The sequence below is a fragment of the Stegastes partitus genome, unplaced genomic scaffold, assembly GCF_000690725.1.
Source record: "Stegastes partitus isolate 25-593 unplaced genomic scaffold, Stegastes_partitus-1.0.2 Scaffold331, whole genome shotgun sequence".
Lineage (NCBI taxonomy): Eukaryota > Metazoa > Chordata > Actinopteri > Pomacentridae > Stegastes > Stegastes partitus.
In genome coordinates, this window is record NW_007578062.1 from 513,156 (window position 1) to 518,113 (window position 4,958).

The window sequence follows — 4,958 nt, forward strand, 5'->3', positions numbered from 1 at the left end:
TTTTTTTTTTTTGTTGCTGTCTTTGAGGGCTGCAGCCACTGTGGAGTTTATATTGTTCATACATCTCTGTGCTGTCTGCCTCTGTGATGCATTATTTTGCCCTTTCTGCAGGTATGTAGCTTGTATATTGCATATTTGCGCCTGCTGCAGGGTCACTTTTTGAGTCGCGGGTCAGTTTTTGTTTAATTTTTTGAGCTATACTGAGGGATAATTTCTACTCAGATATCCACAGAGGCTGCAAATGTTTGTCCAGGGAAAAAAAGAAGAACTGAAGGGATTGCTTGTTGGTTTTGACTGTCGTGCTGCTCTCACCTGGGAATTGTTGCTCTGCTGGTATACACAGTGGCATTTTATTTACACAGCAAAAAAGCCTCGTATTAAATTAACTCTCACGCAGCTGAATTCAACTTTTTTTTTTTTAAAGGCTTTAACTCTCTCCAGAGTTAAATTAACATTTCCAAAACACTTTGCCAGAGTTCCTCATTTAACTCTCAAAGCAATTTTAAAGTAACACTAAAAGGGAATCGGATAAACATCCCCGTTCAGAGTTTCACGTTTTACTGTTTGCGTTCGTTTCAGTCCGCGGTGTCAAACTATCGACGCTGGAAATGGGATCAATGAACGGCAATACACAAAAATTTCCATAAACAACTTGTTTATTTTTCTCCCTTGAAGTCTATTATGCAATTGAATGAAAACATTAAAAAGAAGGTGCAGTATAAAAACTCCCATCAGCAACACTGTGTGAGCAAATGGTTTAAGTGGGGACATTTTTTTTTTCTAATATACTCACTTCAGAGTCCTCTGAATGCACCATGGCGCTCATCAAAATTCTCCGTGAATAGCTTGTTTGATGTGATTCTAAACCAAAAGTGTGCCGCTTATTTGGCAAATGGGTGGCATGTTTTTTTTTCCCCACTGCACAAAGTTTAACACATCTGGTTGAGAAAATATGTTTTGAGAGGATAATTTCATTGTTGACCACATTCTGTTCTCATTTAATTGGCCTGTACTCTTTGTGTTTGAGGGTGAAGGTTTCATACGTAATAGCCGTCTGACACTGTGTGGTAGTTTTGTTAAGCTTTTTAAAAACAAAACCTTTAAACCTCGTGTTTGACTTCAAATTTCTTACTCCACATATATACACCAAGCAGCCACAACATTAAAACCACCTGCCCGATGTTGCTTTTTGAAATGGTAAAGCCTTTTGTCCAAAGCACTTTACAATGTGTTCCTCATTCACACATTCATACACCAATGGCGACAGAGCTGCCATGCAAGGTGCTGCCTGCCATTGGGAGCAACTTCGGGTTCAGTGTCTTGCCCAAGGACACTTCGAGGGGCCGGGGATCGAACCGCCAACCTTGCGATTGGAGCGACAACCCGCTCTACCACCTGAGCCGCCCTAATAAAACGGCTCTGACTTGCTGGGATGTGTGTCTTTGGGGTGTCATGTGGTATCTAGCTCTGGGACACTGGCAGTGGATCCTTTGGGTGCTGTTGGCTGCACTGTGAGGCTTCCGTGGATCGGGCTCGTTCCAGTGCATCCTGCAGATGCTCAATTGGACTATGATCTAGAGAGTTTTGAGGACAGATCAATGCTTTGGGCCTTTTTAGGAATGAAAAAATAATGATTGTTCCACTTATTATTTATGGAAGTCCTTACTATTGAGTGGGAGACCAAAAAATAGCCAAGGCTCTCTGTCTTTAAATATAACATTTCTTTATTAATATGGTTATCATGTCCTTCAGAGCAACTGATTTTTGCATTTTCTTCACTTTAAACCAATAACACTTTTGTTCTTGACCAAGTACACAGCTCACTTGCTCTTTGCCCACCTAAATGCTCTTTGCCCACCTAATTGCCCCTCTGGGATAAATGAAGTTTTGTCTGATTCGTGATTCTGATTTTGATTCCTTTTTAACCCTATTCAGGACTCATGTTGCCATATGTAGAAGGTCTTTTGGGATCCATTGGACCCAAAGAAAGCAATATTCATTCATTACAGACGTTTATACTGTTAAATACATTTTCTGACAAGTTGACTTATTTTTGGTTCCAAATGCATAACAAATGCCCCTCTTTTCATATTAACAAAAAAACAATACCGGTCACCTAAACCAAATGGCCTGGGGTCCAAAAGACCCCCCAAAGTCCTGACTAGGGTTAATATCCTCATAGACTTGCCTCACACTTTTGTCTTGTTGCTCCTGCTCGTAGTCTGTACCACTGCTCAGGCGGGTGGAACATGTCAAAGTAATATCCACATGAACGCCAGAACCCAACGTTCCCAGCAGAATATTGCATTGTAACAAGATGATCGATGTTGCACACTTCACCTGTCACTGGCTTTAATGTTGTGCTTGATCGGTGTGTAATGGGGGGCCAATTTTTCCTCAGAAGATGGGTAATGGATCATAAAATGATGCTTAGGTATCAAATTTTTATGTGGATATAAGTCCTTAAATAGTTTGTGGTGGTCAGCAATCAAGTCCTTCAAATAAAGTGCCACGCTGAGAGTGAGAGAAGGTGAAAACACGACGCTCGTTTCTTTGAAGCAATAAAGCAGCAAACTCACAGTTTTTGTTTCCTGGAGGAACAATGTCGCCAAAGAACAGCGGGATGTTTTTTTTTTTTTTACAAGATGCAATGTCTGAATAAAATTCAAACCAATGCCATTACCAGCACTCTGAAAAATAACCTTTGTGGGACGGCTTTTATGTTCTCAAAATCCATAATCAAAAGAATAAATCTTAGAAAGCAAGTCCTGCTCTGATATAAAGTTTTCAACGAGATATCCAGAAAGCAATTTCATTTCATACTGAGCCACACCCTCAAACCTCTGAGCAAACATGAAAATACTACGATGTATTACGTTCTTTTCAAACCGTACAGGGACTTCACTTGTGGGTTTTCCTGGAGAGATGAAAGATTTCTTTTCCACGAGGATCGCCTTAGAATCATCCTCCCTGTACAGCGCGTGAGAATCGTTCCTTTCAATCAAACAAAGGCTGCAGAAATGATGGCCACTGAATGACTCATTAAACCCAGTGATTGCGTGCATCCTCAGATTATCTCCAGTGATCTGTGAGATGGTGTTATATCATCGCAAAATAAGAAAGAGACCTTGGCTTTCCACCGTTTTCAATTCAGCAGTTCAACACCAAAACTGTACTAATTTAGCTTCTCGCTCTAAGGAAATGTGGCCTCGTTGGTAACTGATATGTCACGTAGGTCCAGAGTTTTGGGACATAAGAGGAAAAGAAGAGCCAGTGTAAAGCGTACGCAGACTGGGGGGATTAAGTTACTGCAGTTGGCCATAAAGTGTGTGGATAGGCTGAAGTTTTAGTACAACAGCATTCTAAATGTTGTGTACCGTATTCACAACCCTAAAATGAAGGCCCAGTTCAATCAACTTTATGAATCACCGCAGAGTTTGACAGTAAAAGTTAAGAGCTAAGAGTCAGATTTGAGTGAAGAAAGTTCCCCTAAAACCAGAGGTCTCACTACCACGGTTAGAAGCATAGACTGTATAAAAGATGGACGTAGCTTCCGTGACGTCACCCGTTGGTTTCTGCACTGAGAAAATGAAGCCAGGGTTTTGCTACTTCCTGGTTGACATCTTGGATTTTTGGAGCCAGTGACGCAAAAATCGTTGGAGGGGGGCGGAGCCATAGGAGCAGCGATTGGTCAGACGGATTGAGAGGCAGGCCCTCTCTGCCCGCCCACATTTACCACCTTCTGCTCGCTTCGTCTGTATGGTCGCTGCCGACTGTCAATCAAGCCAGCCACGCCCCTTGCCCCGCAAAATGTTGACGATTTTTAAAAAATTCAGCATTGATTTATTTTCAGATTGGCCACCTGATCTCTGGACTTGACCATGAAAACTAATTTTAAAAAAAGTCCTGAGCTGTAGGAATGCAGTATTTCGTGATCTGTGATCACTTCTTTTCCAATTCATTTCTATGGGAGCCAGGGCTTTTTGGAGCCAGGACTAGTGGACGTAGTGATATTACAGGTTTTTGACACTTCCGGGTTGGCTTCATTTTTCAGGGCCGGTTGCTACGTCCATCTTTTATACAGTCTATGGTTAGAAGTCACTGACCTGCAGAGGTAATACTGCAAAGAAAACATCTAAAACCATTTTAAGCTTCTGTAGAGGCTGAAATAGGTTTAATGCAAACTCTGTGTGAAAACATTAGCCTATCATTGAACAACAAGGAACCTGTCAAACTACTAGAAAACTGCCAAAATATATGAAGACGAGAGCTGTCATTTATTTCATAATGCGCTTAATTTAAACAGAATACATGTGAGCAGCCTGACAATAGACGTCGGCAAAGGAAGGAAGAAATACTTGACTCGTCGTAGTGACCAGCAAAACCCTGGTTCTCAAACATTCCTATTCAAGAGAAGCTCTAGTTTTACAATAACTTCCAGCAGCAACGTCTCGCTTCCACATTCCTGCAGATAAATTCCACTGTTTCCACAATTGGCACAAATATTAAAATATCCTTGACTGAGACTTGATCATAAGTACCAGGTTTCTGATTTAATCAGTTCTCAGATCTCATTTCAAGTGTTATTTTAACTGGCTCAGTAACACAAGTATTTATTTTGTGCCTATTCTGTGATCAGATTTGTTTTTTTTTCTCCGACTCATTTATCACAGAAATGTTGGGTTCACTTATAGGTAAAAAGGAAGGACTTGTTACTTCCTCTAAATCTCCCACAACTGAGGACACCAAAGTGTTTAAAATCCCACTGCCTTTGTAATTTGGCTGCAATGGATGCACACAAATTTGTGGTTGGATCTTTGGTAAGCTGTGAGGCATCGCTTTCAGAGGAAGCACCGGAACAAGCAGATTGATGCTGGGGATTATTTTTGTCTTTCAAAGCATGGATGAAGTTGCAAGCAGCATCACTTTAGGACCATGAAACAGTTGAAGTTTGAGCA